The sequence below is a fragment of the Pseudonaja textilis genome, chromosome 3 (genome assembly GCF_049901715.1).
Source record: "Pseudonaja textilis isolate UNSWEBS1 chromosome 3, rPseTex1.2, whole genome shotgun sequence".
NCBI lineage: Eukaryota > Metazoa > Chordata > Lepidosauria > Squamata > Elapidae > Pseudonaja > Pseudonaja textilis.
This window is the reverse complement of record NC_141992.1, coordinates 47,206,900-47,228,033: the sequence shown is the minus strand read 5'-3', so window position 1 is coordinate 47,228,033 and position 21,134 is coordinate 47,206,900. Positions and strand designations below refer to the sequence as shown.

General features: G+C 35.6%; 1 protein-coding gene across 2 annotated transcripts in view; it reads right to left on the bottom strand.

Annotated features, from left to right (window-relative positions):
• Positions 1-21,134, bottom strand: part of TFEB (transcription factor EB) — an 87,624-nt gene that overhangs the window by 38,394 nt on the left and 28,096 nt on the right. The gene's annotated exons all lie outside the window — the stretch shown is intronic.

Here is a 21,134-nt window from a genome sequence, read left to right as displayed (position 1 = left end):
ATCTGAACATACTGAAGCATGTTTTTAAAGACAGAAGTCTTGTATAAAAACCTACACATTATATGGTTATGGATTAATATATTATATGGAAATTATAGTATGAAATCCTTATACTGGAAGATTCATTCTTCCTATTACAAAAGCATGATCATCATGGAAGGTCAGCAGCATTTAACCCAAGCATTAAAAAAAATTTAAAATCAATGAATACTACAATACAGCATTGAATATTAAGAAGCAATAAACTTTGCAATGAGACAATGAAGATGCATTTATGGGATAGATAGGACATGTAAGAAGAGATGGGAGAGGATTTTTGTGGTTAGGGAAATCCAGTGAGAAAATTCTATCTATGCTACCTATTAAAAGCCTATGTCAGAATAACAGTGGTAATACCAGGATGAATGGATCTGTAATATCTGACTTGCAAATTCATTTCTACCAAGATAATCAAAGCTAATCAAAAAAGGGAGGTAAGTTTTTCAAAGCCATCGGATGTTTGTTCACCTGTATTTATTTGCTGGTAAGTTTTATTTACATAAATGCATTTCAAATTTCAAAACGTCAGGTCCTGAGTTAACAAAACAAAAAGTTAAGATTCCTTGAGCTTAATTCCTTCAAGTTGAGCTTAATTCCTACTGACAGCATAGAAACCTCCATGCGCTATATCACCTTTGGTTTTGCTTTTGTTTCTACTTCTTATCTAATACAAATAGCTCAAATGTATTGATTAGTTTTATACACATTTCAAAACAATCCAGTTCAAACAAGCAGAAACAGAACTTTGAAGTAATATTGAAGAAAGCAAACAAGCTTTAGGAACCTATATAAGAATATTTATGTCTGAAAATGAAAGTATGTACTACTAACTTATTTTCATAACTGAGATGTGATCTTAAGATAAAGAGCAAGTTCATTTAAACAATCTTTCAAATAACCACCATTTTAAATTGGACCTGAAACCATATTGGTAATTATCTATTCAGAAGGGGTGTGTCATGAACCATCAATCTGGCTTCAACAAGGAGTTGAGCAGTTTCCTTCTCAAACATATAAAATTCCAGGGCCATTTTAAAATAAATTCTCTTGCCACCCACATACATACACACATACACACTAAGAACAATATTGACCTTGTTCCCTAAATTCAACCCACAGAGGCCTCTACAAAATGTCATGGCAAATGATATCAGAAGTCAGTTTAAGAAAGTTGAATTTGCCAATGTCAGTTATCCCCAAGGTGGCCTATGCAATTTGAATTCACAAACCAAGTCTAAAACAGAATAGAACAGAGTAAAATAATCAAAATCCAACAAAAATGCCAGAATTAAAGATGTTGGTACTGCCTCAAAAGCATCCTGCTTTCATTTGGCAGTCATGATCCTATCTTGAAGAGTCTAAATTTTTTAAGATAGGCTTAACTCTTGCATTTTTAATTCCCTTTTCTATTAGCATAACAAAAAGCCCTTTTTATTTCTTCCTACTTTGAGCCACATTTCCTTTTTGTGCTTTAGCATTTATAACCTGTCAAGGACATTAATTACTTGGAAATTATAGCCACTGCCCATATCCTATAAATGTCTCTTAAATTTTTTATCTTGGTTTATCTCCTGTTGCATTCACAAAGGTTCCCAAAGTTTATTTGTTCATTAAATTTGTATGCTGCCAAATTGAGAAGTATAAATAACATCCTGCACAAATTGAATAACACTAGTTGGGGTTTGGCAATGGCCGAACTACAGGTATCTGCATTCAGCTTGATTTGTTCAGTAGCAAAGTATTGTACCCCAGTATGGCTTAATAGCCTGTACACAAACAAGATTGATAACACTTGCAAGAGTCAATGCAGATTGTTAATGTGATAATCCAAATTACTCGCAAATTCTGGCTGCCTATTCTGAACCACCACTCCCAGAAGTAATAAAAAATGGCCTCTTCCAAGAACACCTGAAGATTATTGACAGCTCCCAGCTACTAATGATGAGCACTGTACCCTGCCTGTAGCGAAACAGGTTGAGATTCAGATATCCATTTATTTCTATTGCTAAAGTATTTGTAGAAGATGATTTTGACATATAGAATATGTGGAAAAAGCATTGTATAGAAAATTGTCCCCCACACCACAATGTCAATATTTGCCTTGCATCTTGAAAAAAACAGCTGGGTTTAATCAGCCCCATGCGAGATGGACAACACTGAACCGAATTCACGCTGGCAATGGAAGATGTGCTGACTATCCTCTATAAGTAGGGCAAAATAGCATAATCAGATTGTGACTGTGGGACCGGAAATTTCAAACTATCCAATGTATAGTGACAGCCAAAACAGAGCCTATAATGGAGATCTTACTGATTTCCTGGCCATGACAAATGAAGCAAAAATTATATCTGTAATCTAGACGTATGTTTATAATATTTTAGATTTTAGAATTCAAAGTTTATAATTTTATCTCTTGTGCTTTTTAATTGAAATGGAATGTGAATATCCTGCCCATTTCATTATATAAGTGACTCTGGGCAGTTCTCAGAGGGTTTCTCTACATACACAGACGCACATACACGCGCACACACACACACACACACACACACACACACACACACACTTTCTTCTTCTCACTGGAATGTGTCCAGAGGAACTTCCAGTGGTTTATTTTTTAGAAGTTACTAAGCCTTCTCTGCTCCTTTTAAATTGAGAATTTCTGTTCATGAAATCTCATCTATTATTTTCTCTAAACTGGTTGAAATAGCTGTCCCAAGGTTTAGTGTGTATATCATATTTATGATTATGTATTTAATTTATTTGCCACCCATTTTGCCATAAGGAAATTGCAATACTCTGATTTCCTTTTTCCTATGATATCTTGAACTCCAACATATGATCATTTCATCAAAAAAATTCCCATTCTTTTTGATACTTCAACAAGCTCTCCCCTTTGATTAGAAGCAGACAGTTAATTCTCTTGTCTCCTCTTTAAAAGTCTCTTCAAGAAACTAATCAGGATTTTTTCTTTCTCTAAAAGATGAAACAGCAAGATAATTGAGGAATTTTGAGGATTTTGCAGTCTTGGCTGAGATGATTTTCCAATATATGTTTGGATAGTTTTTTATGACTCTGTAATCCCTTGCTTTGGGATTCGGTCAGGCGACCGAATGGAGCTGAGTGTTTACTGGTCAGATGCCTTTCCTAATGCCTACATAGAGTTTACAACAGGTATTTTCTCTTTGCGTCCTGACAGAAATACATTTGCCACTGCCTAGGATTGAACTCTCAAACTTCTGAGTGGGAAAAGAGCATTTTCAGCCTCTAGGCCACCATGCTGTTCATGTCTGAATAGTTTATTAATATGTTTCCCTTCCCTGAGAATTCTGTAACAAGCTCCAAGGGACATCATTTACAATGTTGTATACCACTGTGACTTTATTAGACTGTGCAGGATCAAATCTGAAAAATAAATCTTCTACCCAGCTTGGTTGTCTGTTGTATACAATCTTTAATGTTTCCCTTTGCCTATATTCTTATCCAAGAAAAAACTGGTATATCACCACAATTTGTAGAACATTCTCATCTATAACACATAACTCTTGCAATAAGAGTTAATAAGTTAACTCCTGCAATAAGCATTATATATTATTGCTTTGAGTTGACTGCATGGTAAAGTTGCAGTTTAGCAACTAATATGCTTTATTATAAGGCTGATTTGTGGATAGGAGCTGTTGTGCTTGTTCAAGAATTAATTATTATTGACTTCAAGAAGCATCCTTACTCAATATCACGTAATACATACAACTTACTGATACAGAACAACAAATGTGCGTATTACAGCACTACAGCAAAGAACAATTAACTTAACCAGTTCCCAATTAAACCAATTTTGAACGTCCTACTCTCCAAACATTTGCTGTGAGGAGGGGGAAAAGAAATGACTAATGACTATAAAACTATATTCATGAAGAGAGACAAAAATAAACTTCTAAGAAGACTGCAACTATATATAGCACATTCAAAATGCCTAGAGATGGGTTAGATTACAGAGCTGTCACTCTACTCAAGAAGACAACATGGCTTACGATATTAAATCATTCTTCTTTAGGAGCTGAGGGGGAAAAAAGCACAATTTCTAGCTGTTGATCTGACTGCACATTTTATTGTTAAAACACAATGTGACATATCTATTTCAAATGAAGAAGCATATGGATTTTAATACTTTGAGAAATTCAATTTCCAGTTGTATCCATTGCTAACCCTCAGTAATAGTGTTACAAACTTTGTGAGTGTAAAGTTAGGTTTGTTTTATGTCTGAAGGTTTGTTTGTTTTTTTGTAGGAAATAATGAAGAGAAGCTCAAAAAGACTTCCACAAATTTCATAAGTTATTTCTATTTGCAAATGACAGACACATTCTTCTCAGCAACTATTGGAGATCTCAGATACACATGGTAACTTACAAAAATTAGTTCAGGACTGCTGGTGGAAAAGAGTGATGCCTCACAATTCTGAACTTGGATAGAGCAGGGGAAATACCACTGCTCTTACTTTGCCTTCAAAAACGTCCAGTGTACTGCTTAGCTCAGAGCTGATGTTCAATTAAGCTAAATCTAGAAGTTTAGCAAGATGTGGATCAACTACATTGAGAAGCTTTTGCATTATTTCCAGAGATGATCAATGTGTAGCTATACTTCTTAGATCCTCTTGATCACAGCAGGGATGGGAATGATGGCCTCAAGATGAGATGATGGTTATCTATACAAGACTGATCCAGCAAGCAATCAGATGAGGGTAAAGAATGGGATGAGATGCCTAATCTAAGTGAGAACATATGTCTAGAGCTGTCTTCAATACAATCTTACTGTTCTAATATTCCCATGTTTTATCCGAACTGCAGAGAAGCTCTTCAATTTCTAGTTGCTTCTGTTGCAATTTGTCCAAAACAAAACAGAGGTTGCAGAATACCAACTCTCAACCCCACATCTCTGATTCTGGAAGAATATTTACTTGGAGGCTGACAAGAAATGTTTTATGAATGATAAAAATCAAATTTACCATCAGATCTATTTCAAAATTCTTTGCCAGCACAAAGGTCCCATAGGGACCTAGTAATTACACAAAAAGGAAGGAAGGAAGGAAGGAAGGAAGGAAGGAAGGAAGGAAGGAAGGACGAAGGAATGAAGGAAGGAAGGACAGGGGGTGGGACAGAGAATCTTATTGTTATTTTCTCTTCTTTGTTCTATATTTCCTTCTCTGAGTGCCATTAAGAAACAAGCAGAGAGAAAGCATTCTGGAGGGCAGCATTCTCAAATGTATGCCAAAACCAATACACAAAACACTGCTGTGGAAACCCACTGATTAAATAAATAAATTGTTCTAGCTTCTCGAAGCAAGAAATGCAGTGTGAAGAAACACTAGAAAAGCCAAGCTACGCAAATCCCAGAATATCCAAAGAGAAATCCATTTTCTCTGTTCTCAGAACTACACTGTACTTGAAACCATTTCCAGCAAAGAAATGCATATTACTGGAGAAAGTAACTTTCCCTTATAAGTGATCCAACTGTATAATCTCTTGTTGAAGCAGAGCACTGGCTTTAAACCTTTTCTTCGCTACAAACCTCCTTTAAATATCTTTTGTGCCAAGGACCATGGCCACAGACTACCAAGACCTAATTCAAGATTTAAATCATAACATTCAGATGGAGGAAAGGGGATATTCTGACCAATCCTTTTAAAATTCTAATAACTTCAAATATTAATTCCTAATATTCAGATTCAATCTGATCAGTCAACTTTGAATCATTTACCTAGGAAACAACAGCAAAGAAGTTGTTTTAGCAATGGATAACTTTTTTGCTTCTAAACACAGCAAAAGACCTTAAAGCTTTGCAGTAGGAATATTGTGAATATTGTTAATTATTGTGAGTTTTCTAATTCTAATTCTCTGATTCAGGAGAAAAAGAAAGTAGCTACTAGACAATATTGCCTTAAGCAGAGTTCATGCTTTTTACTCCAGTCAGAGAATGTTCCGCATTAAATAATTTTTCAACAATAGAAAATAGAAAAATAAGACAAACTTCTTGTTTCATTGGAAATATTTTACTTGTAAGTTCTCCATATATTGTTAATTTACACAATCATAGGAGTATGAATTCAGCACTTGATTAGTGATGTACAGATTCTTGGTTAGCTGACTAATTCAAATGCACCACAGTTTGTGGAAGCAAAATAGAAGGCTTTAATTGGTTTGAAGTTCCTGATCCATACAAGTTACAGAAGGCTGCAAATTTGTCTGTCAGCATCGATCAAATTAAATTAACCTCTAAATTTGATATGAGGTTTTGGAAAAGGTATTCATATAGCCAAATAGGACCCACATGCAGTAACCAATTCTTTGGTCTTATAGTATATTCCTGTCTGCTACTTTCCAAAATGAAGAAAACTGCTTCTACGAAGAACATTAGAATTTCATGAGCCTTGAGAGCAGTCACAGGACTATCTCCTCAAGTTCATCAATAAGAAGCAAAAGCACAAGCCATCTCCCAAGCTGATCTCAAACTCAATTATCATATTCATTTGACACTCATTTATCTTATTAATCAGAAATATAGGAAGAAGAGGTGACAAAATTAAAGCAAAAGAGGCTTTGCTTATTTATTTCTTCATCAAGTAAACTCTTTAACAGATCTTTTAACAGGTAATCAGAGTTGGAAGGGACCTTATAGGTCATCTAGTCCAACCCCCCACCCAAGTGGGAGACCCTACACCATTTCTGACAAATGGCAATCCAATCTCTTCTTGAAGGTCTCAAGTGATGGTGCTCCCACAACTTCCAAGGGCAAGCTGTTCCATTGGTTGATTGTTCTCACTGTCAGAAAGTTTCTTGAATCCTTCCTCTCTGTGGGAGTCCCTCAAATATTAGAAGACTGCTATCATGTCTTCCCTGGTCCTTCTCTTCACCAGACTAGCCAAGCCCAGTTCCTGCAACCATTCTTCATATGCCTTAATCTCCAGTCCCCTAATCATTCTGATTGCTCTTCTCTGCACTTTTTCTAGAGTCTCAACATCTTTTTGTAATACAAAACTGGATGCAGTACTCTAGATGTGGTCTTGCTAAGGCTTTATAGAGCGGTATTAGTACCTCACTTGATCTTGATTGTATCCCTCTGTTAATGCAATTTAGGATTGCATTAGCTTTTTTGGCTGCTGCTGCACACTGCTGACTCATATTTAGCTGGTTGTCTACTAAGACTCCAAGATCCCTCTCACAGTTACTGCTATTGAGCCTGGTTTCACCCATTTTATATGTGTACTTTTTTGGGGGGAGGGGGTTGTCTAAAAAAAACTTTACTTGTACTTTACTTTTCTTTACATTGAATTTCATTTTGTTAGATATGGCCCAGAGTTCTAGTCTGTCAAGATCCATCTGGATCTTGAGTCTATCTGTTAGCTATTCTTGCCAGCTTAGTATCATCTGCAAATTTGGTAAGTTCCCCTTCTATTCCCTCATCTAAGACATTAATGAAGATATTGAAAAGTACTAGGTCTAATCTGAATTACTAATTTAATCTGAAATTCTCACCTAGAAATTCTTACCTTAATTTCCTCATTTTAGGAGCTTTCTTAAAATTGTTTAGCAACCACAGAGGCAGGAAGTTGCAACACAGCATGGGTACTTAGCTCATTATCTTGATGTGGCCTTAACTTATCAATGAGCTATAAAACCACCATCTAGGAATTACGTTAGGAGTCACCAGCAAGTCTCCATAGCTCCTCCTCCAAAATATCTAGCTACTCAGTTAAAAGATACCATTTTCTCACTGCCAAATTTGTGCTTATAGATACACTGGATTTGATATGTTTGTAGGGAATAAAGAAATAAAGCCAAAAAAAATGCTACCTTCATTCTCAAATGCTTCCTATCCGGAAGTAGAAATAAACATTTATATTTCCCTAATGAAGATAGTAACTGTGTATCTGCTCTATTTCAGCAAGTCAGTGAAACAAAAATACCCAAACAATTTTTATCCCTGTGATTTCCCCACAGACTTTCATAGCTGCAGTTGTACTGCGTTGATCATACTGAAATCAGATTTTCGAGTTTGTCTCTATGGAATGAGAGAAACTTTCCATTTTAGAGTTGTGAGGTGCTCACAATTCTATTGAAATTCTTTCTCCCATTCACATTCTGCCAAAGAAACATGACCTGCGTATTCAATTATATCCCTTTAGTATTTTCTGTCTTTACAATTAGAGCACTATAATAAATGAAAACTCATTTCACTCCTGTGGAACAATGTCTTAGTGATTGTTATACATCCCATTCCATGGGTTAGCAAAGCTCCTTTTGCCATGTAAAATACATGGATTTAAATGTAGCATAAAGCAAGTCCAAAATCCTAAAGAAGTTTAGCAACATGCCAGTATCAACTTGAGACAACTACTGAAAATATGTAGATTGAGTTAAAAAGATATCATAACTCAGTATTCATTGAGTTCGTTTGTGCAAAAGAAGTTATTTTTGGGGACTAAACTATAAAACTTCGAGGGCTGAGTTTTAATAAGAGCACAATTTAATTTCTTTAAGTGGCACCATTTTAAAATACATACAAGTCAGAGTCCACTTATTTCCCAATGGCAGCTCAAATGCCTACAATAAGTGGACAGTTACTTAGAAACAGTCCTGAAATATCTGTGACACAGGAGAAATTGTCACTTTGGGACTGTCTGGCTTGGGAGAATGAATTAAGACTCCTACTCTTGCCCATTTTTTCTTCATAGAATTCTATCTCCCTCCTGTGTATTTTCCTCCCACAAACATGAACATCTTCTGATGTTGAAAGAACAGGCTTACATTTTTAGAATCTCTACTGAATCTTATTAAAATCTACCCTCACCCGGATGGAATTATTTTCACTTCAGATTTTAGACACTGGCAAAGACACTTCAGTTTAATAAAGATAGAATTCCTCTTAACCCAATAATGGTACAAATTTCATATAAATTTCATATAAAAGCAATTTAGCAAATGTGATAAAGCATGTGGTACTACAGATGTCCTCAACTTGTGACTGGAACTGAGCCTGGAATTATGGTCATAAGTCATGGCAGTCATTAAGCAGGTCATCATGTGACTGTGTCTCTATTTTACTACCTTTTTTGTGACAACCATTAACCAAATGTGGCAGTTAGCTGAAGGTCATAGTAGTTACACAAACTCATTTTCTTCAATGGATGGTTTTTTTTGCTGGAAACCATAAGTAAATAATGGAAACTGACCAAAAACGCCATCACAGTCACATGACTATGGGAAATCACAGTCACATGACTACGAGACCCTACAAATAACCTTAAACATGAACTGGTTGCCAAGAGCCAAAAATGAAACCATGTGAATGAAGGAGGGAAGTTGCAGTTGTTGGAGCTGGGGAACCAGGTGATAAATAACTCTGGGGAGGTCTGTCCTAACTTTGAACGGTCACTAAGCAAACACTGCCTGCATTCTTATTCATACTATCTGAAGCTCCACTGAGTTCAATGAGTCATACTGCCAGGTAAATATGTATAGCACTGCAACCTAAATATGAATGGCTTAATGTTTGATTGTATTTCTACGTAAGTACCAATGTTGGAATTTGACCATTTCTTGACATATTTTCATGTAACCTTTAATAGCTGACGAGCATTTGGGACTTTGACTGAAAAGGTCATCTCCATTTACAAACAGGCCCCTGAAAATTCAACAACTGAATTCTACTTCAAAAGGTTGCACATTTTTTTATCTAAAGAGGAAAGCAGAGTTGAGTTTAACAAACTCAGTGGTAATATTTGCCAATCGATGACTTTGAATGATACAACAGTGATCTCTCCTCCTATATATGAACAAATAGATAAATCTTTACACTGAACACAATGAATAAATCTATATAGCAATACCTTGACTTGCCCTGCATACATTTTCAGCACCCTCTGAATGTCCTATTACATTCTGACAGTGGAAAAGCAAAAGAATACTAGCTGGTCAGGACATAGTAGCATAACCAGAAGAGATCCAGCAAATTATATATTGTTATATTAATTAAATCAAACACAGATCTCTCTTTCTCTGTCTTCCTAGACCTAGGAAGATGTTGATTATCATCATTTGTGAAGAGCATAACCAGGTGTCTCTTATTATGCAGGATTCTTCTTTGAATACTGGAAAGCTCTCTTATATACAGAAAGAATATGTCTTTTTCACTTCCCTGTTGAAAGATATGCTTAACCCTAATGCTAACTTCAGCCAAAGAATCATCCTGATTGGAAAAATTAATATATCTGCTCTCTGGTTTTTAAAATAATTCATGCTTTCTAACATTTATTCCAAGTGATTTCCAACATAATTTAAAAAATAATAATTGTGCAACGCATTATAAGCAAGGCCTTTTTTATTATCCCATATGTCTCGCACACATCCTCTCAAGAAAAAAGGACTACATGGGCATCCATACAAATCTTTAAAAAAAATCATTAAAAATGTATAAAGCAAAGAATAGAAGCAATAACTGCTCCAGATATGGCAATTCCAGAATTGGCAATTCCAGAAGTAGGAACAAAAATGCAGTCAAACCACATCTGGAGGGTGGAAACTTGAAGAATTTACTCAAGTGTTAAAACATTATTAAACAAATCAAACCAAAAAAACCCAAGACCAAATATAATAATAACAGCACATTGGCTTGCAGAAGATATGGTAGCTATTTGACCATCATTTGTAAATAGCAATATTCTACAAGAATTTTTATATGGGAGATAATTATTTCCCCATAAGTAATACAAAACATCCCACATTCAGAAAGCCACTGACAACCTCTCATAAACTCGAATCATAATCAAAGGCATTTGGAAGGCTTTGTCAGGAAAGGCATTTAGTAAGGTTCCAAGCAGTACCAAAATACACCAAGTAAAGATGTAAGTTTCTGTTGCAGCTACTCAAAAGATGTTTTCTTGAGAAAACCAGAAAATGTTGAAGTTCAGTTCATTCAACTAAAGCAAGGGTGTCAAACTCACAGCCCATGGGCTGGATGTGTCACATGCTGGCCCCACCCCCGCCTGGTTTAGTGAAGGGGGGGAAAGTCCCAATATGTCACGTGATGCTGCTGTGATGATATAAGTTTGACACCCCTGAACTAAAGAGATTGTAGGTGCCTAAAATATCAACTGCGTGAAGACTTTTCAACATGGTAAGTCAGTCATGTGTAAAAAAAAAATACAATCACATAGATATTTCTCCTTCACCACATTATGCCTAATCTTTTCGGGCAGTTAATTGTGTAAGATGTGTTGCTTGTCATTCAGATCCAGATATCTGTACAAAGAAACACACATGATTCCATTTAGCCACATGATTATCCACCCAGAACCATGTTTGTAAGAAGTGACTATAGGCTGCAATGGAGGCTCTTTTTTCCAAAGAACTTTTTTTTTATAGTGTTGTAAGCTATATATAAAGAAAATGTCTTTATAGTCATGTCTTTAAAGCTTGAAATAATTCTCCTTCTGCTTGAAATAATTATGTACTAAATAAACACAGAACACAATCATCTTTGAAAAAAAAAATTGCTACATAGCTGGTGTACATGGCTCATAAATATACTGAATCCCCGATAGCAAACATTTTGGCATGCCAAGCATGTTGGAGATGGGATAGGACTGCCTTGGCAGCAACCAGAAGCCTCATGCTCATAACCAGTGGTGCAAGAAATTTGTAAAAAAAGCCAGACTAGTTAGTACTGGTGCCAAAGAGAAGTACATTTTACTAGCTATTAGATACATCTCACATTTCCTCATTTGAGTCTGAGATTCAGGGGACACTCAAGGCATGCCACTCACTGTACATATTCCAAGGACCAGCTGAAGAGACTATTTTTAGCTCTTCCCTTATTGGAAGCTTTAAATAACCATGGAAAATACAGAAGGCTTCAGATACTAAACTCAGAGAGCTCAGTCCTAATCAAGAAGGCATCCCTTGAAATGCCAACTTTCAGCAGATTGAAACTGGCTTCCATTAGTATCAATCACAGACAGACCACACCCAAATTTCCCACATGGAATCAATTGTTTACTGATTCAAAGAAGGAATTATTTATGTTGTAAATGCAGTAGTAGTAGTAGTAGTAGTAGTAGTAGTAGTAGTAGTAGTATGCCACTATTATAAGCTCATACTCATAAGGATTGTGTTTGCATATGCCCTGAATTATGCAGACGTCTGCAGTACTTCTTAATTATGCGGTGTACTAGATTGCAACAGACATATCACCTTTCTCCAGAGGTGAGAGTCCTTCAGTTTAACACTGCATTAGTACCAATAAAAGGCCAAATCAACCTCTACAACTATGATCTGAAAGCAAGAATCTGCAACACTCCAGCTTTTGCATAATCCTACTTAAGGGAACAAACAGAAAACAATATCCCATAAGCGCTTGCTGAGAGGCAAGGCACCAAGTTGATTTCTGGTGATGTTTAGGCTATTCTCAGATGCTGACAGATCTTCTTGAAGCCTGCATCACAAGAAAAGAATTCCAAGACTCAGGATTTAATCGCAGCAGGCTGGTTTCTCTGATGTGCTTAGCCGGGCTAAATACTGTAGGTAGGGTTGGGGAAGCAGCTCTTTTCTCCATGCCACCGTATCATTGGGCAAGCATACTTTTATGGAAAGGAAACTCTATTAGGTGCAGAGTGTTGGTACTCAATTTTCTTTAGAAAAATGTACTGTAATGGAAGGCAGCTATTTTATAAGATCACTTGTAACTGGAAGAATATATCTCAGCATCAACTATAATCTTCTACCAAAAATTAGCCTCAAAAAAGATTCCTGCTCCGTATACACTGCTCTAGCTCAATAAACACTGGAATTTTCTCTAAACAGAAGAACTTACCAAATTGTTTCAGGCTTGTAGGCACTATCTAGTTTCATTTTCTCATGAGGAACATATAAGAGACTATGTCAATCCATGCATACAACAAATCCTTTATTAAAACCAAATGAATGCAATCTGTTTGCTGCTTTGTTTTTTAACTATTAAGAAGCTTTCCTTTTAACAGCACACAGATTTATTTATTAATGATTGTCATTCTATTTAAAGTATTTATTGCACACTATTGTAGGGCTATTTGTAGTTCCTTAAAAACACTTAGGTGAACCAATTATTCAGTTCTTCCTTTGTTAGAGATACAGATCTACCTATTATATGTATCCATTTCATGTATTCATAACTATGTGTATACTTATACCTATTATCTTGTAAGTGAGTGACAAATCAAATAAATAAAAATAAATAAATAAGAACCAATATAGGTATAGCAGTTAAGATATCAGCTTTAGACCATGATGAAACTCTCTTAGATGAATTTAGTTCACTTTCTCTTAGTCTACAATCATTACTCTGGAGGTAAATTAGGGGACAACCATCTGTAAACTTGGAGCTGTTAGATGTAAGTGCAATAAATGAACAAATTAGCAAACAGGGCAAGGTGAATTAAAATACACTATTAACTACACAGTAGCTTTAACAGATCTAGAGAAGAGGGTTTTTTGGTCTTTGTTTTACTGTTTTGCTATATTTCATTTGTAATGCTTACTTTAAAGTGTATTTTATAAATCTTCTCAATAAAATAAATTTAAATGATAGCAATGAAAATGGGCTTTCCATATGTGAAGCAAACTATGTTTCCAAAACAGTACAGCTTTCAGATAACTGTTTTATTGTTGTTGTTAGTTGCGAAGTCATGTCCGACCCATCACGACCCCATGAACTACGTTCCTCCAGGCCTTCCTGTCCTCTACCATCTTCTGGAGTCCATTGAAGCTCACGCCTACTACTTCAGTGACTCCATCCAGCCACCTCATTTTCTGTTGTCCCCTTTTTCTATTGCCCTCAATCTTTCCCAGCATTATTCATTCTCATTCTCCAGGAAGTCCTTCCTTCTCATTAGGTGGCCAAAGTATTTGAGTTTCAACTTCAGGATGTGGCCTTCTAAAGAGCAGTCAGGGTTGATCTCCTCTAGGACTGACCGGTTTGATTGCCTTGCAGTCCAAAGCACCATAGTTCAAAGGCCTCAGTTCTTTGGCACTCAGCCTTTCTTATGGTCCAGCTTTCACAGCCATTCATTACAACTGGGAAAATCCCTTCATGGGCCTTGTCACAGCGCAGGGGCTTGTGTAACTCAATGAAGCTATGAGCTATGCCATGCAGGGCCACTCAAGACAGACAAGTCATAGCAAAGAGTTCTGACAAAATGTGATCCACTGGAGAAGGAAATGGCAACCTACTTCTTTGCCACGAAAACCCCATGGACAGTCCCAGAAGGAGCACTGTTTACTGTAAGTTAAAACAAATGTTATAATTTGATCTCCAATCTTTCTATATAATAGCAAAACAGACAACAGTGAAATCTTAGTAGAACAGCTACTGAGCTATAGGATCAGTTTAAATGAGTGGTTTTAAAGTTCTGCCTTTCACTTGCCTGCAGCATCAAGGATAAGGGGGGATGATTTAGAACCAACACTAAATTCATGTGATTGCTGGACAAGCCTGTTGAGCTTCATTGTTACCTGACATGAAAGGTGACTATGCAGTGCATTCTCAACTCTCTTGACATTGGACACTGCAGAAGAGAGTGGTAGTGGTATACTAATTCTTGTTCATAAGCGTTTAACTGTACCTGTTTTTTTTTTCCTCATAAAATCATTCTAAAAGAGTTAATCAGTGGAGCAATTGAGGTTTTTGGAATCTTTATAAAGCCCAAAAGTACAAAACAGAATTCTTCCATGAAGTTTCAGCCAGGTTGAAATATACAATGATAACTAGACATGATGACTGACAGAAAATGACTCCCTTGGCTCAAAGAGGAGAAGAAAGCTTTGCAGCTTTACAGACCAGAGGATAGCTCTAAATAACAGCAAGAGTTGTACAGCACAGCCCATAAGCAACTCAACTGTGAGAATGTTTTGGCCCAGGCATTCCAGCGATGTAGGCTGTTGTGTTATTAACAAGTAATTGGGTCAGAGGCCAAATGTTTTCCCTTCCATGCCTCAAATACCACAGTTTGAAGAAGCTGAGATATTTAGTACAGTGAAAACATTACCACTCTGGGTAGGTGGCAGATCCTGAATGATAACCCCAAATAAAGTGGACGGGCTCATTTGTGGGACTACCAACATGCTTTTCCACAGAAAACAATTGAAGCATTGGTTAATCCTACGAAGTTCTTCACATTCCTAGTTACTACCTACATAGCATGTGTTCATTAGATTTTCAATCCATTCAATGTTAATGTTCTCAGTGATGATTTTTATTTTAACAAAATTTAAAAAGTTTAAAAGCTTTTCAACAACAACAATACATAAGACAAGATACATGAATGTTTTTAACTGGAATATTAGTGAATATTTGGGAATTCCAGGGGAAAAGTTGGAAACAATTGGAGGAAGGGATAAAGGAATTGAAAGGAAAACATTCTGTTACAGATTATAAGCTCAAACTTTGTCTCTGCCTTTTTTACAGTTCATGGAATCATCTTTGACTACACTGCCTAATTTTATTCTCCTACCTTTTAAGGTGGAAAATGCATGAACATTGAAGAGGAATCCTAAAATAGATGTAACAGAGTTTAACATTCCTGTTCCAAAAGCAAAACAAAACAAAATCCACAAAGTCCTGAGTTCACCCACTTGTGACACAGCTATATTCATTTCACACCACCACCCTAGCTTCTCCAGACTTTGATTTCCTGACAGCACCAATATGCTGACTATTCCAACTGTACATGCTGAGAAACGTTGGCAAATCTGTCGTGGCACAAAAGGATTTTACAAAATATTCTTTCTTAAAAAAAAACAATTTTGACTCCAGTTGATGTTTTTGATCTCTCAAACCCATCAGAATTTACTTATTTTGGGGAGAAGGGAGGAGCTTGCGCCGTGACGATACGTCTGCAATCGAGCTCCTCGATTGCAGCCGATATCTCCGTTACCGGCCGGTCCAAACGGACCTATGCTGTCCCGTGGGGACAGCTATCGTGAAAATCCCTGGAAGACCCGGGTGAAGCTCTTTTTGCTGGCGGTGGAGAGGCAGCCCCCATGCTGCTGAAGTCGGGGCGGCTCCAGAAAGAACGGGTCTGAGAGAGAGTTTGTCGGTTGGGTGAGAAACTTTTTTTATTTAATTTTTGAGTTTGGAAAGTTCGCTCTGTTTAATAGAAGAAATCTGTGTGATTTTTTTTTTGACAAAACTGAGTAAGCATGCTTTTTTTAAGGGAGACGTCAAAGAGAGAATTTATTTGCTTTTTTTTCTTTGCTTCCGTACTTCATTGTTATTCACGGGATAACTGGACTGTTCCTTTTTATATTTATATGTTGTATTCTTCCTTTGGATTTTTCATTTTGGCTAGAGGCTCCCTTTGTTTATTTTTATTTTTTTATTTTTTTTTTGCTTTTATATGTTTGTGTATTCCTTGCCGGCTTTTCTTTTTTTTTTATGCTGTTTAGAGAGGAGTGGGGAAAGTGAGAACTAAGAAACTTTGTAACACTGCCAACTAGAGGCTTGGAAACATTTTACTTGAACTGTGAAAAGACGAAATACTTCTCCCCAAGGACATCTTCTGATAAGATAGAGGAAAGCGCTTTGTAGAATATTATTACAGGTGTCTTTCTGGATATTTATGGCTTAGCCTTGAAGCTTGTGGGAAAGAGAAGGGAGTCATAATTAGAGCCTTGGACAATTAAATAGAGTGCAGTGTATTGCTGTTTACTTTCTTTCTCTAATTCTTTTTTTTGGTTCCGCCACCCCCTCCACCAGCATTAAGGTCTTTATTTTTATTTTTAAGTTTGATTTATTTTCAAAAGGGAAGCCTCTGAATTTTTTTTATTTTTACTTTATTTTGACTTATTTTACTTTATTTTTCCTCCTTTTTATTTGGATTCTGCTTTTTCTTTTTTAATGCATATCAATGGACTATTTCTTTTTTCTTTTTCAATTGAGGTTTTTTTTTTCCTTTTTGGCTGGATTAAGGTGTGGAATTTGAAGAAATTTATTCCTCTTGTTTTTTGTTTTGTTTTTCCTCTCTTTTTCTCTTTTCCTTCTTTTTGGCTTTGACTTTGTTTATTATTATTTTTACTGGGTTTTTATTTTTATTTTTATGCTCTTTTGTGGACTATTTTTTTAATTGGTCAGGAAGGTCAGGAAGAATTTGAAGAATTTTTTTCTTTTGCTCTTTTCTCTTTTTCTTTTTCATGTTTTTCTTCTTTTTCTCTCATTATTGATTCTTTTTATTATTGGCCTTTTCATTTTGGATTATAATTGGCTACTCTTTTTGGATTAAAATTTGAAAGAATTTGAAGAGCTGGAACCATTTAAAATGAGTAAGAAACTTATATCTTCGGGTGCCTCTATGTCTACCTCTGCCTCCCCACCATCTGGACAGCGTTCAATTCAGACAATGTTAAAGCAAGATAAAGAAAAAGAACAAGAAAGAGCATCTTTTCAGATGATTATGCAAGGAATTCAAGATCTTAAGGTAAAAATAGATACCACTGAACAAAGAACAGGAGGACAGAGGAAAAAGTGGAAAGTATTCAACAGATGATGACAAAATATGAGGAGAGACTTCAAAAAGTTGAAGAAGGGGCAAACGAAGAGAGGAGAAGATTGGAAATATTGATAATAGACTAACAGTGATTGAACAAGAAAAAGTGGGATGTTGAAGTGGGAGTTGGATAGATCAGAATTCTATCTTAGATTTCAAAATATAGAAGAAGAAAAAGGACAAGATTTGGCTGCGATAATGGTAGGAATCTTGGCGGATGCGTTGGAGATAACAGAAGAGAAGATGATGGATGGAATAGATGAGATATATCGAAGTTTTTACAAGATATGCGATGAGAAATAATCTGCCCAGAGAAGTCCATATTAGATTTACTAAAAAATCCATGAAGACACAAATTTTACAAGTGGCAAGAGAGAAGATATTGAAATACAAAGGTAAAGAAATCTTGGTTTTAAAACAAATACCTAGAAGAGTGAGAGAGATGAGAAGAGAATATCGATTCCTGACCAAAATGTTATTGAAAAAGGAGGTGACTTACAGATGGCTGATCCCAGAAGGATTGATGTTTACATGGCAGGAACAGAGGCATAGAATTGATTCAATCGAGAAAGCAGAACTGTTCTACGCAGAAGTCTTTGGAGAGAGAGAAGGAGAGGCAGAAAAGAAGGTCCCATTAACGGAATCCCAAGAGGAACAAGTGGAGATTGGAAAAGAAGAAGGTGCAGTAGGCGGACAAGTGGATATTAAAGATCAGCGTGAATCAAGACCCACGAGAGTGGTTAAATCTAAATATAAAATATAATCATGGAAGAGAAAAAACTGATTACAATGAATATAAATGGACTGAATTCAGCTGCTAAGAGAAGGAAGATTTTCCATAAATTAAAGAAACTAAAGTTTGATATAATTTGTCTACAAGAAGTACATATTAAAAAGCAACATGAACAATTGTTATTACAACCAAAATTAGGGAAATTGCTTACCTCTTTGACTCAATGTAAGAAAAGAGGGGTGGTCTTATATATTAAAGAGGTTATTCCAGCTAAAATGATTTATACAGATGATGATGGGAGAATATTAATGGTGGAAATAATGGACAATAATAGAAAGATACTTTTGATTGCAATTTATGCCTCGAATGACAAACAGGAAGAATTCTATAAAAATTACATACCAAGATGGCTGGACTGGACTATGCTAATATAATTATGATGGGAGACTTTAATGGAATTGTGGATAATAAACTTGACTATATTGCAACAGCAGCAAAGTATAATAGAAAAACTCTTCCTAAATCCTTTTAAAATGACAGAGGAATTAACTCTAAAAGACATATGGAGAGAAAGAAATGTTAAACTTAAGCAATATACTTTCTATCAAATAGACATTTATCATGGTCCAGACTTGATATGATTTGGATTTCAACAGACTTAATATCTAGCGTTCAAGAAGTAAATATTGAAACAAGTACTTGGGCGGATCATAATCCATTGACAATTAAATGGAAGGGACAAAAAAAAAGATCGAGATGGACGTTAAACAATACTATTTTAAAGGAGAAAGAATTTACACAGTGGATGGAGAAAGAACTGGCCTTTTTCTTTAAAGAAAATAGAAAAGAAGACACTTCAATACAGAATGTTTGGGATACAATGAAGGCTTATGCCAGAGGCTTGATAATAGACTATACAAGAAAAAAGAATATTAGGAAAAGGCAAGCTTTTAAAGCCTTGGAGGATGAATATAAAGGACTCGAAAAAGAACTGCAGAAAATGCCACAGAAAAAAGATGTTAAATTGAAATTGAATATAATTAAACATAAAATGGACTTAATAGACAAAGAAGAACTGGCGCAGAAAATTAGGAGTGCTAAACAGAATTATTTTGAAGATGCAAATAAGCCAGGTAGATGGTTAGCATATAAGCTGAGAAAGGAGAAAGAGTCAAGGAAAATATTGCAGTTAATAGATGACCAAGGTAAAACTTGTCATGGCAGCAAAGAGAAAAAGAAATTATTTATGACTTCTACAAACATCTGTATAAGAAAGAAGATATTGATGAGGAGAAAGTTAAACAATACTTGCAGAATGCAAATTTACCTAAGATACCTAAAGAGATTGAAGAAATGTTAGGAAGCAATATAACAATGATGGAGTTAAGCCAAGCACTTAAGAAACAAAATAATGGAAAGGCACCAGGTCCAGATGGGTTTCCTGTAGAATTTTATAAAACCTTTCAAGAATCATTGTGTATTCCACTGCTAGAAGTTATGAATGAAGTTATGCTAAAAAGATAATACCTAAAACATGGTCAGAGGCTTATATTACACTTATTCCAAAAGAGGAGGCGGATTTACTTCAAATCAAGAATTATAGACCGATTTCCTTATTAAATGCAGATTATAAAATTTTTGCTTCAATTTTAGCAGAAAGACTTAAAAAATATCTGAATAACTTTATCCACTCAGATCAAAATGGATTTTTGCCAAAGCGACAGATTAGAGACAATATGAGAGTAATTCTGGACACCTTGGAATATTATGAGGCCCATCCTGAAAAGCAAATGGCTTTGATATTTTTAGATGCTCAAAAGGCATTTAATAACGTAAACTGGAGATTTATGTTACTTTTAATGGAACAGATGGGCTTTGCTAGAAGATTTATTCAAGCAATAGAAGCAATTTACAATGAACAAACAGCTAAGGTAATGATGGAGGGAGAACTCACAAATCCTATTAATGTAAGAAAAGGCACAAGACAAGGTTGCCCTCTTTCTCCCTTGTTATTTGTATTGACTTTGGAAGTGTTGAATAGAAATATCAGAGAAGATAAAACTATAAAAGGAATGAAAATTAAAAAGGAAGAATTTAAATTACAAGCTTTTGCAGATGACCTAGTCTTTATCCTGGAAGATCCTATAGAAACAGCCTTGAAGCTGTTGGAAAAGATAGAGGCATATGGGGAGGTGGCCGGCCTGAAAATAAACAAAGATAAAACAAAGATTTTGTCAAAGAATATGTTGCTGAGACAAAGAGAAGAACTGGCAGAATTGTTAAAAATTCAAGTTACAAATAAGGTTAAGTATTTGGGGATATACTTGATGTCGAGATGTAGTACATTAAAGGAGAACAATTATATTAAACTTAAACAACAGATAGCCCAAGACTTGAAAAAATGGGAAAACCTACAATTGTCATTAATAGGAAGGATTTCAACAATTAAGATGAACATTCTACCCAGAATTTTATTTTTGTTTCAAACAATACCAATTAGGCTTGGAAAAGAATATTTTGAGGATTTAAATAAAATTGTTTTGAAATATATATGGCAAGGCAAGAAAGCAAGGATAAAGTTAAAGCTTTTATAGGATGCTAGATTTAGAGGAGGGTTTGGCCTGCCTAATTGGGAGTTGTACTACCAAGCTGCAAACTTGATTAAAAAGAATGGATAACATTAAGGAAAACTAGATTGTTGACATTAGAAGGTCATGATTTGTTGTTGGGTTGGCATGCTTTTTATGGTATAAGGAACCAAAACACAGGGGTATTTTAGAAGACATTATATACGGG